The sequence below is a fragment of the Schistocerca americana genome, chromosome 3, assembly GCF_021461395.2.
Source record: "Schistocerca americana isolate TAMUIC-IGC-003095 chromosome 3, iqSchAmer2.1, whole genome shotgun sequence".
In the NCBI taxonomy this organism is placed as follows: domain Eukaryota; kingdom Metazoa; phylum Arthropoda; class Insecta; order Orthoptera; family Acrididae; genus Schistocerca; species Schistocerca americana.
This window is the reverse complement of record NC_060121.1, coordinates 504,207,507-504,221,103: the sequence shown is the minus strand read 5'-3', so window position 1 is coordinate 504,221,103 and position 13,597 is coordinate 504,207,507. Positions and strand designations below refer to the sequence as shown.

At 40.3% G+C, this 13,597-nt stretch overlaps 1 protein-coding gene and 1 non-coding gene across 2 annotated transcripts in view; one reads left to right on the top strand and one right to left on the bottom strand.

Annotated features, from left to right (window-relative positions):
• Positions 1–13,597, top strand: part of LOC124606898 (zygotic gap protein knirps-like) — a 435,411-nt gene that overhangs the window by 10,240 nt on the left and 411,574 nt on the right. The gene's annotated exons all lie outside the window — the stretch shown is intronic.
• Trnat-agu lies at positions 12,679–12,750 on the bottom strand. The gene has a single exon. It is a non-coding gene; the product is annotated as a tRNA-Thr (tRNA).

The following is a 13,597-nucleotide window of genomic DNA, read 5'->3' as shown; positions in this document are numbered from 1 at the left end:
ATCTGCATTGACAAATAAGGCAAGAATTTGTGACAATACAGCAATATCTGTTTTGATAAGACAGCATGTGTTAAATCAAACAAATGTTTAGCTGTTAATTAAAGTACTGTTTTGAATCTGATGACCGTAATTGTCTGTTACACCCATCGTTTCTTTCCTGATGTATGCTTCCACAGTCTTTAACCCTTTCAGGCCTGAATTTTCCCTTGAGGAAGAAAAATTTTTCTTTATGTTGTAAAGCTGTTAGATGATTTTTTAATGATTTTATATGCAAGATTTATACAAAAATATGTAGCCGTTTTTAAAACATACTTTGTGCCCTTGGCTTCATTTTATGGACTAAAATAACTAATTACGACATCTTTTGTGTTGTAATAAATAGTCAAACGATCATTCAGTAATCGTCACGCAAAAAACAATAACAATATTCAATTATACAGTGTATTCTGATGGCCAAGAGCTGCTGCTCACTCCTACGTTGACTTGCTGATATTTTCATTGTGAAGCCCAACAGTTGGCAGCACTTGCGCATGGTGAAAAGGTTGAACATTCACAAATGTGTACCTCAGGATTCCATTGAAAATAAACGCTTCTGTTTCATCTAAGACACAGCAAAAGGTAATGTATACAGTTATAGCCAGAGGATATGAAAGGGCTAAATTCTGTAATCTCCAGACATCGATTGTACGGAAATACAGTTTTACTGGTAACAGCCTTGAGGTATGCTCTTTGTTTTAGGCGTTCCATGTGGATTACATCTTTTGTTAGCATTGCTATTGCGAGTGTTTGTGAAGTTGTGGCATGTCTCACCAGAAAACGTACCGGGGAACCTATTTCACCTAAACGACAACGCAAATCGAAAACTATCGTTGTGTTAACTTCCATCTCAATGGATTCATTTTTTTTGACAGTTTGAGCTGCAGGCAATCAAACAGTGGGTGACGTCACGTTGTAGGTAGCTGTAGTGTCAGCTGAGAAAGGTCCTGTCAACGAACAGCGTACAGGTCGTGACATACAAAGCCTGCAAAATAAAAGTGAAGCACCTCGGAGACAAGGTCGGGTGTTAATGGAACTTCGCACACGTACACAGCATCGGAGAGTACGTAAACGATTAGAGCTGTAATTCCCGGTGACTGGGAGAGTGTTGTTCGTGTTTCGTGTTTTTGCCAGGTCCGGTAAGGTATCTAAGGGGTGTGAACCATGTCACTGTGAAGGACACGCAGATGCCGTCTACTCGTGTAAGACAGCGTTATCAGCACCTGACACTGTTTGAAACGGGCCTCATTGTGGGTCCCCATTTGACCGGTTGGTTGAATCGTGCAGTATCTAGATTAGTGACGTATTCGGATGTGACAGTGATCCGATGTTAGACTGCATGGGAACGAGAGGGCAGCCACATTCGTCGTCAAGGATCTGGTCGATCACACCTGACCACCACAAGAGAGGGTCGCTCTACTGAACACCGAAAGCATCATAACCCCTTCACAACCGCACTCCTTCGTTCTGAATTATGCCATACTTGGAAAGCATTATAGCACAATATATTCAGTCATGAATAACTGTTCTGCACTACCCCAGATGATCATCGTCGGCTAGTATGGCGGCGATCTGGGGAGATATCCGATTTTTTTAATGTTTTGGGGACGTACAATTGTGTCACTCCTGACCTCATGGTATACCATTGGGTACGAATTCCGATCACGGCTGGCAGTGACTGACTGAAATCTGATGACGCAACGGTACGTCATGGACATCATGCGTTCTCATGTGTTACCTCTCATGCGACAGTATCTTGGTTCCAGGTCTCAACATGACAATGCTCGCCCACACACGGCACGTGTATATATGAACTGACTGTGTGATGCTGATGTATCCCATGGCCGGCAAGGTACCCAGATTTAGCCCCGCCGAAGATGCATGGGACGAAATCGGACGTCACCTCTGTCCCAGTGTCAGTATGGAGGATATACAAGACCTGTTACAAGAAATGTGAACTATCTTGCCTCAGGAAAGGACACCACGGCTTTATGACATTCTTCCCAACTGGACCAGAGCTTGTTGCATCCAGGCCAGAGGAAGTGCAACTTCATACTGATAAGTGGGCGCGTGCTACCAAGTTCTTTGTATATTTGACTCTCTGCAGTAACATCACATACGCTCTTAAGCCGTTAAATCTGATCTTGTTTCCTCCACCCCTTCCGGATCCATCACATCGTCGTATGATGAGTTCATCTGAATATCTCACGCTGCTTTCTGGATCTCGCTTTTAGCGAATTCAGTAGCACAGTAGTATTTACGCCAAGAGAGTACCTGAGAAGCAAGAAAATGTAATTGCGCAATTTTTAGTGACGATTACGTAGACAAACCACATGTAAAGTGAAGTTTCCAGGAACGTGTAGTCAATAATCATCGCAACGTTAGAAAAGATAATCCTAACACTTCAGGATTTCAGGAAAAGAGCCTCTTGTTTGTCACGATGTTACTACACAATGTAAGACAGACACACGACACAGCTTTGTGGCCGGCCGGAGTGACCGAGCGGTTCTAGGCGCTACAGTCTGGAACCGCGCGACCGCAACGGTCGTAGGTTCGAATCCTGCCTCGAGCATGGATGTGTGTGATGTCCTTAGGTTAGTTAGGTTTAAGTAGTTCTAAGTTCTAGGGGACTTAAAGAGCTCAGAAGTTAAGTCCCATAGTGCTCAGGGCCATTTGAACCATTTGAACTGCTTTGCGATATAATAATCGAGTCTCTATAAACGTCGATCTGAGTGGGCTGTTGGTTTCCCAGCAAAAGGGAACCTCTTCCTGACTAATGCTTGCAGCCTGTCAAAACTTATGATAACCGCAGAAGAATCACACCACCTGCATATGTCATGGACATAGGCCCTCCAGCAACTAAGACTGAGGAAAAAATGACTGTTTTCGTACAACTAACAACTTTGTGAAAAGTTCAGACGCGCCCGAAAATATACCGTGCCGCAATAATGATAAAGCGAATTAATTTATATGTAGGAAACAAATTTGAACCATACAGCGAAATTTTTACTCTTTTGGTTTACAATTTCACCACCCAGTTTCAGTTTGTAGTTTGTGCATATGAACAATTTCATCTCCCATACGTACCGTGGCCTTACTGACACGATTCTGTTGTAGGTTTTCTTGTAGCAGAGACGTCTGTGGAATTCCTGAACTTCCAGGTATGAAATACAGACTTGTTTCAGCAATTTTATTCAACTGAAACAACTATGTCAACATTTTCTCCAGTCAATAAGACCTAATATGATGAGAAAGTGTAATTCTGTTTTCCACTGACAAATCTACACTGTCTGACATTGGACGGATCGTGTTTCATAGATTCGACCGAGATGAGTCAAATGTGTATATTTTATTCGAGTACAGTATTCCAGAATGACTAAATTGTGAAATATCGTAATAGAGAAGTACTAATACGTATTATGCAACAAGTGAAACAGTATAACGAATACTTCATTCATTATACATTCGTGACTAGATACCTCGTCAAGGGCTCTTTGGTGACGTAGAAGTTGATCATCAAAAAGTTCTGAATTCACTCTTAAATATTAACGTATTTATCACTAAATGGGTCATGTGTTCTGGGATGTTTAAAACGTGTGCATCTGTTTATTCGATCCTTTATGAACCAGGTTTAAATCAATAAAATAATTTTAAAGGTTACTTTTAGTTGTTTTATAACCATGATGTGTTTATTTTATTACTAAAGAGCAATCTTGGCAATGACAAAGATTATCAACTGCATCTTACAATATGAAAAAAAAAATCTGTTTAAAGACGCATATTTGTTCTAAAATACTCTCCGCAAGTCGCATTATCCCACAAATTCTTCGGTAGCTGATTAGTGAGTTATTTTAATTCCCTAAGACTGAAATAAATTCTTACTTCAGAAATTTAAGTTGCAGTGTGATATTAAATAGACCACCTGCTCTTAGTGCTTGTTGTCTATGCAGTCGCAATGACACTACTTAAAGCAGAACTGCCGGTAGGAGAAGGTACATTCTTCGGGTCCTAAATTGGTAGTCCTAAGTGAAGCTTTTAGTGTTCTCTTGTTATAATACAACTGAAGTTCTCTGTTGTAAACGGATGTTTATAGAACTATTCTTAACTACACGTGACTGTTTGCTCCATTCAGAATTGTTTGAGCTTTATATTTCAAACAAGAATCTGCATGACGGACGGGTTTATCTCACATAGTGTGTACATTATTCAGATCTGCATGGAACACCTGCAACAAGTAGCAATAGAGATGGAGCAGTAATTAAAAAACTGGACTTGTATCATGAAGAGCAGATTCTAAACTGTCGTCCGGTAACACTTATTATTAAGGTTTAGTACCTTTTCTTAGTCACTGGTGACGATTGTTGGGATGATTACGCAGTTAATTTTCAGCTCTGTCCTTGTCCCACGTACTTCTGTAATGGTTCAGATAACGAGAGAACGTTAGTACTACATCTCTCTTCCTCTGCTACCACCAGCTGCTTTGTGAGATGAGTAAACTAATGTAAAGCCAACTTTATTTACGTTTTATGCAGTTTTCTTAAATCAAATTAGGTTAATGTTAGGATGTTTCCTTAGAAAGATCAGGACCTATATACTTTCCCATCCTCTCCCATTTAAGCTGGTAAGTCTGTTCCTAAGGTCTTCTACATCGACGAGAAGTTTAACTGGTTCCACATTTACTTACCGGAGTCAAGAGGCACGCATTCACCTTATTTCCACATCTTTATTCTACGCATAAATGTAAGGACCGGAAAGGGAGATAAGAACATTGTCTTTATGCGTTCAAATTTAATGATGTAAATTTCAGAGTTGTCTTCCATTTCAACAGAAGTATAGTCATCCTTCAAATACACAAGCGACTTTAAAAGGCTACCTGTTGGGCACAAAACCGAATCTTACTTGTTTTTTACTTAATTGAAATTTCGTCATGAAATACTATCCAGAATTTATTTTATCACAAAACTTCACCATTTCCTTGCATACAAAACTAGTCGACAGTCGTCTGAAACGTCATATAACATCTCGACATTTAAACTGAATTTCTGCAGAGAGCAGATTTTCCTCATCCAGTACGCCCTGCTGTGTTTTGTTCTTCACTGTACGCCAGCGCAGGCTTGAAACCGTCCTAGAAATGTGCAGAATAGAAAAGCACATGGTGCTATATAATTGGTGAACGAGTGCACAGCTTCTGTTGCCTGTAGATGGCAGCTCAAATTAACATAGTCTCTGAGTTCCTTTATAATTGTGTCAACAGCATATCAGCATCAAATTCATGAAAAAACTGCCACATAGTCTCTTATCAAATTAATTTAGTTTCATATAACGATTGCACATATAAATCAGTATTTAGGAAGCGTTTCTACTCCGAATACGAGACGCGAATACCTGTATCGTCCCGTAAAAGAGCTTCCTAAGAGAAGTAATAGAAATTTTTCATACAGTAGAAAGATTATCAGAAAGATTCAAGCTCTATTGTTCAGGCTATCAGAAATTAATTTTTCAGGTTTCAGGTACTATTTCCTTGGTTATGTAACTTATTCACGGAATGAACACTCAAACAACTTTTAAAATGTTCTTCACAGTTAAGAAACAAACGTAAGGAAACTAAGAAATAAATTTGTACATAACCTTTAAACGTCTAAATGACAGTTAAAGTTCATAGTGAAATATGATTTAATTTTGTTTGCGGTCTAGCAATTAAAATCTTTCGAAGGTGCCTTTCCTCTCTCCTAAAGATGTTGAAATCATCACATGGTGCAACTGTGCTAGCCACCAGGAAATTTCTTTTCTTATACTTGTGCAAAGCACGAGTAGGTTACCAATGGGGGGTAAGCGGGAGCTGAGGTAATAGTAAACTCTCTGACCCCTGTCAGGGGCAACTACTGTGTCACGTATTCTTATATTCGACATGAGCTAAGTCAAGACAGAAATGGATAAATCAAACATGTAATGGAAGTGTTTCACTTATCAGGGAAATACATGATTACTTTAAGATAACGCATGTTGGATATTTAGCAGATTAAAATTATTAAATAATATTCTTCGAATATCGGATAAAGGATAAAATTTTAAATATTTATTACGTATAGAGAATCAGGGGCAGGAGTTTTCCAATTTTCGGATTCACGAACCTGCAAGGTAGCTTACTATTCATAGTAAATATTTATTTACTCATTAGTTATTGCTTTAAATGAGATGAGCACTCTTAAAATTAGTGGAGGCCGAATTTCACATTTTCGTAAAAGCAAGACAATAAAAAAGCGTTACACTACTGGCCATTAAAATTGCTACACCACGAAGATGACGTGCTACAGACGCAAAATTTAATCGATAGGAAGAAGATGCTGTGATATGCAAATGATTAGCTTTTCAGAGCATTCACACAAGGTGGCGCCGGTGGCGACACCTACAACGTCCTGACATGAGGAAAGTTGGAGACCGATTTCTCATACACAAACATCAGTTGACCGGCGCTGCCTCGCGAAACGTTGTTGTGATGCCTCATGTAAGGAGGAGAAATGCGTACCATCACGTTTCCGATAAAGGTCGGATTATAGCCTATCTCGATTGCGGTTTATCGTATCGCGACATTGCTGCTCACGTTGGTCGAGATCCACTGACTGTTAGCAGAATATGGAATCGGTGGGTTCAGGAGAGTAATACGGAACGCCGTGCTGGATCCCAACGGCCACGTATCATTAGCAGTCGAGATGACAGGCATCTTATCCGCATGGCTGTAGCGGATCGTGCAGCCACGTCTCGATCCCTGAGTCAACAGATGGGGACGTTTGGAAGACAACAACCATCTGCACGAACAGTTCGACGACGTTTGCAGCAGCATGGACTATCAGCCGGAGACCATGACTGCGGTTACCCTTGACGCTGCATCACAGACAGGAGCGCCTGCGATAGTGTACTCAACGACGAACCTGGGTGCACGAATGGCAAAACGTCATTTTTTCGGATGAATCCAGATTCTATTCACAGCATCATGATGGTTGCATCCGTGTTTGGCGACATCATAGTGAACGCACATTGGAAACGTGTATTCGTCGTCGGCATACTGGCGTATCACCCGGCATGATGGTAAGGGATGCCATTTGTTACACGTCTCGGTCACCTCTTGTTCGCATTGACGGCACTTTGAACAGTGGACGTTACATTTCAGGTGTGTTACGACCTGTGGCTCTACCCTTCTTTCGACCCCTGCGAAATCCTACATTTCAGCAGGATAATACACGACCACATGTTGCACGTCCTGTACAGGCCTTTCTGGATAAAGAAAATGTTCGACTGTTGCCCTGGCCAGCACATTCTCCAGATCTCTCACCAATTGAAAACGTCTGGTCAATGGTGGCCGAGCAATTGGCTCGTCACAATACGCCAGTCATTACTCTTGATGAACCGTGGTATTGTGTTGAAGCTGCATGGGCAGCTGTACCTGTACACGCCATCCAAGCTCTGTTTGACTCAATGCCCAGGCATATCAAGGCCGTTATTACGGTCAGAAGTGGTTGTTCTGGGTACTGATTTCTCACGATCTATGCACCCAAACTGCGTGAAAATGTAATCACATGCCAGTTCTAGTATATTATATTTGGCCAATGAATACCCGTTTATCATCAGCATTTCTTCTTGGTGTAGCAATTTAATGTACAGTAGTGTATTTTCTACATTGCAAAAGCATAGCTCCTTCACTCAGAATCAAACTAGCACCCATCGAACTACTCCTGAAACTTATACAAAAATATAAAATCTAATAATAGATCTTGGAGAAAAGTAAAGTATTTTAGAATTATAAAAGTGAGAGACATTGATTGTATAGACTTCAACATTAGAAACGGTTCCATGAGAATGCCTGATATAGATTATGTATTGTTTTGCATGCGATGCATACATAATTAGTGCAACGTACGTAAATTGCTATGTGGGCTCTGTGGAACACTCCATTTGAGTACTCTGCTTTGAGTTGTATCGTAATGCATTTTGAGACTTGGAATCCCGACTGGAATCTTCGTAAGTTATATTATACAGGACACAAATCGTAGATCCCTAGTACCCTAAAAAGGCTGTGTCTTGTGCCATTTCTATTTTACCTACGTACGTACTATATCCGACGTGTTCAATATTCTATATTCTAATTGTTGGTTCCGTCTCGCTTTCACGCTTTACAGTGCGTTTTCACTACTTTGGAGGACCTTAGCACATGGTTAAGACTTTGGACAAGTATTAATGAAGAACAGGGTTGACATTCTCATTCATTTTTTTCTGAGGATTCTCTAAATTAGTTCCTTCATGCGGTGTCGACATAGTAGACGGTATATGACTTTGCCCGCTCCATCCGCTTCTATTGCTACAATTTTTTTAGCATCTCATCAGAATAATGTGTCAAATTTCTTTATATCTGGAGTTCTCAGATTCGTGTAAGGCATTAAGTCAGGCACAACCACAAAGCGAGGACGCTGGGTTCAATTTTGGGTCCACTCATATTCCTTACATGATTGTATGAATTGTCCTCCATTTAACACTCATCAAACAGAGTTGGTACTGTCTGCTGTCGACACCCGTGTTATAACAAATCGCATTAAAGAGAAAGCTACAGAAAAAATTGTTAATGATTTTTTCAAAGAATTGTTAAGTGGTTTTTAGGAAATGGACTCTCCCTAAATCTGATTTTTGAGAATGCACGCTATATTCAGTTTTCTGCATGAAACAGAGTAATAATAGTAACTGATGTAACACTTGAACAGTGAAGAATACTCCATATTTTTGGGTGAACATATAAATGAAGGCTTGATGCGTATTACTGAGTTTGTCAAACAGTTAAGCTCAGCCACTTTTGGTCTTTGCATAATTGCTAGTCTTGGAAACAAACGAATCAGCGCCCTAATATATTCTGCATATTTACACTCAACTTTCCTGCGGTAACTAATCACCTAGAATGAAAGTACTGCTTGGACAGCAAAAATAATATGTGCTTCACCCGCGGTCGGTACCTCTTCAAGGAGTTAGTCATCCTAATTGCACCTTCTAAATAACTCACAGAAATATTTGATAAGCCACTGAATTATTACAAATGCATAATGTGGTTACCTTGCGTTGTACGACAATTGTCCCATCTGTAATCAGTTTCCTGCGAAATCTATGACGGAAGTCATGATGTGTGGTGGCTACTGTTTTTGTTATCCGTTGTCGTAGCTCGTCGACGTTACCCGGAATCGGAGGAAGAAACACTCTGTCTTTGTTGTAACCCCATATACGGAAGTCCATTTGGGTTAAATCAGGTGATCGTGGTGGCTGGGATATTGTGCCACCACTTCCAAACCAAGCGTCACATACCTACGGAGATAAGCGAAAACATCACGATGATAATATGATGACACCCTCCCTGCCCCCTCTTCCTAGAAAATAATTTCTGTGCCCACATCCTGTTGTAACTGGAGCATGTCCAGGTATGACATGCCAGCTACAGCTGGCTCGGCAGAAAAGAAAGGTCCGTAAATATTGTTACACCTTATACTGCTCACCACATATCCGAACATCATGCCGACTGAGTTTACCGTCAGTACGGAAGGTAGCTCCGTCACTGAACAAAATATTATTAAGAAAATCGTCTTCGGTCTGCATATCGTTAAACAGTTCTACATAAAACTTAGTTCCTTTTTCCTTTGTGACTTTCTCTTAAAGCTTAGAACAATTCCAATTTTTAGGGTTTGAAAGGATAACCATTTGCGTAATACCTTCCACACAGTAACACTAGGAATATTCAACTGTAAGTTGCCACGTCTCGTTGATTTACCCGGCCTACGAATGCAAGACTACCGAATTTGGTCAACTGGTGCGTCAGATACTACTGGCCAAACATGACACGGCGTCCTATGCGATGCACAGCCAGTTTCAGTGAAGCGATCGTACCAATTAATAACAGTTTTTTCTTTGAGATGGTGGCTTGCGATATTTAGTCCTGAATTGTCTCAGAACTGTAGTAGCGGATATGGTTGCATGAGACTATAAACAACAGTGCGCAAGCTCTGCACTTTTATACGACTCCACTTTGACTGAGTAACTCGTTCGCGCATGCCACATGGGAATGTCGGAAACTGTGTTAGGCGGGAATAAAACTTGAAGATCTACTACATTCAGTGACGTATAAAGCATTTCTGTAAGTTATTTACGTTTTTCGCAATTAAAGGTTACTTTTGCATAACTAATTTATGAACACCCTTTCTATACATGCTAATGAAATTCGTCATAAATGTTTGACAGAGAGCAAAGCTGGTTTTAAATTTAAACTAAAATCTTTTCTTCGGGACAAGTCATATTCCATACACAAATTTTTTATTTAAAAACTAGTAATCTGTAAAAAATCCTAGTTTTGAAACGTAGTTTTATGTGTAGGACCGGAAAATAAATTCTTCAGTAATGTAATTGTTAATGCTTTCATATGCTGTAGACTGACTCGTTTCACATCATTTCGATGAAAAAATCGTTCAGATGACCTATGGAACATGTAACTAGCTAACTAGTAAAGTCTCCTTAATTCTTTAGCAATAATTGACAGCAGTGAGGCTTGTTTCCTGAAAGACCCTTACACGAAGAAGGGACAGGTTAGTGGAATATCTGATACGCAGCTCAGTAATAGGGAGAAACAATAGTGGGACAAAAGAAAAATCGGTAGCGGCAGACAAAACGTGAATATATGGAACAGATAACAAAAGATATTGGTTGCAATAGTTATGTAGAGATGAAAAAGTTAGCACCAGACGGGAAAAGAGTGATATAGTAAACTTGAGATGTGTTCACCTGCAGCAAGAGCGACATGGCAGCCGCTGTTCTGAGCAGGAGTCCTCATAGGGTCTCCCACAAACAGGTCTCAGAAATCGATTTTCTTTAAATCCGCTGTGTACTGCTCCGCAGTACGATTTGTGAAGGTTACCTCAGGAAATATGTCGAACTTGGCATTGCTCTTTAGTACGCAAGGCATCGCAAGACAATCAGTGACATACACAGGAAAATTATGGGTTTGACATACATAAATAGTAAATTACTCCGGCATAAACTTGCTTTAGAAGTTAGTCTGCGAGTGGCTATGATAAACGGCAAAAATCTTTGTAAAATTATTGCTAGTTAACACCATGGTTTCAAACTGCGTCATTTTATTTAGTGTCATTTCAGTATAACAATGACAGTTTATTTTGATGTAATTTTCTTTTTTGGAGCTTTCACTTCTTGTGTAAAAGGGGACGGTGGGTTGTTGTAGAACTTAGTTCTTTTCAGCCAAATCCTAAAAAGGTGGAGTTGAGCAATGGGTTCCCAGTTTGTAATATTTGGAACGTGATTTACAGTGCGGCGTTCTCTTGACAACCAAGACAAGTCTTCTTTTTGTGTGTGTGTGTGTGTGTGTGTGTGTGTGTGTGTGTGTGTGTGCGTGCGTGCGTTTGCGTACATGCGGAGATCGACTGCCGCTAGATATTATGACCGACTGTTAGAATACGTGATTTTTAAATATACACACTATTTATGTATTTGTAGCGGAGTAAACTTGCTTTGTGTGAAAGCAAAACTTAAACATCTAATAAATGGAGACACAATAAAGGTGAAAGAATGTATTCTATAATCAATACAGGTATATAAAGTACTAATACATACATATAAGTGGCCGTACGGTTCTAGGCGCTTCAGTCCGGAACCGCGCTGGTGCTACGGTCGCAGGTTCGAATCCTGCCTCGGGTATGGATGTGTGTGATGTCCTTAGGTTAGTTAGGTTTAAGTAGTTCTAAGTATAGACCTCAGATGTTAAGTCCCATAGTGCTTAGAGCCATTTGAACCATACATATAAGAGAATAGTAAAGTATACGTACTGATTTTAGCGTAAAAATATTCACGACGAACCGAGCTCATCAGGATCAAACAGAATGTGATTGAACTGTGTGTGGAGTGAACCAGTTCCAACAGGAGGTACATCAATGTGAGACCCGATTAGCGAGAGGGGAAGGAGAGGGAACCTAGCTCTCTCGCAACTGCTGTCTAGACGCTTCTGATCTACTTCGGATTTGAGAAACTGCTGCTCTTTTCTTCCCGTGTCCACGAGCTGTCAGTATATTCTGTTCTAGATAGACAATTTTAACAAAACTACATTTTTATAAATTAGATCGCCTGTCCCAAGCGTCATTTCAAGTATCGCGAAAAACAAATACTCAAAATCGTCAAGAACAATCTTTACAAGTATTCTACTTACCATGATCCACATCCTAGTGGGAACAGAAATATACTCGTCAAATACTTACGAGCAGCTCGTTGTCTAGTGTATTAATGCTGGTGGTATGTAGCATTCAATCTAGTGCAGAGATGCTTGCAGTCGACTCTTAGCAAGTATGAAGTAATCACGTGTGATTCCATTGGAATGATTGTGCCCCACGACCGTGATGTAATCCAGGACAGAAAGAAGGTCATCATCGGTCGTAATGTCATCTGTTTCTTTTGTTGCATTGCAGATATAGATTTCAACTCAAAACTTATGTTAACCCATTCTTTCATATAGGGACAATAAAAATATAGGGCGTTCACTGCCCAGTATGACGTAAAGTAACACTTTTCATAATGCTTTTTTATATACAGAATGACGGGGAATTTGTAAATTTGTACCAAGTTCGGGAATCGAACCCGGGTCTCCTGCTTACTAGGCAGGTGCGTTAGCCACTATGCCACCTTGGCGCAGCGGTCTGCACAACTACACGGATTACCCTGGTGGGCCTCTCTCCTCGATCCAAATTCTCACTGCCGCCCCAGTCTACTTTAAATTCCCCCTTACATACGAAGAGAATTGCCGAGGCTCTCCACGTTCTGGAATAGCACCCCGACATCGGACTTAATGGTGGAACCCAGGTAAAGGTATTTATACGAACAAAATAACACAGTTTCAGAGACTTTACTGGTCTCATGCAGATACGATTGTTTGTGTCTGAACTGAAGCAGCGAATGAGGAGGGACGCGTGCTGGGGTAACCAGCGCAGTTGCGCGAAATGCTATGCCAATGTGGCTTAGTAGCTAACGCACCTCCGTAATCAGCAGGAGATACAGATTCTGTTCCCGTCGCTGGTACATATTTCCACTCGCCCCATCAGTCTGTATCCATAAAATCATATCCGTATGAGACCAATGAAGTTGTATCATTTCACTTGTCATAACGATTTTTTGAACTGAGTGCCTGCAGACAAAATTGTATTTTACTATGAATACTATTTGAATTTCCCATATTTTTATTTATATGTATAATTTTTTACCTTATTCCATTCTTTTACATACAGGCTATAAATAGAAGGCGCTGACTATCCAGTGCGACGTAAACCGAGATCAGCTGCGTGGATATGTGAAAAGCCGCCCTAGTTGACTGGAATATGTGTCTTTGTAATTACGTTCAATCTACATGACTGGTTACTTATAACTGTATGTAACTGTGTAATTGTAGCTTTGTACAACTGTGTCATGGCGTTTGACCAGTGTGCTGGTTTTCTGTGTCTGATTCTTCTATTATTTGTATTTATAGCACTGATGGTAGCTG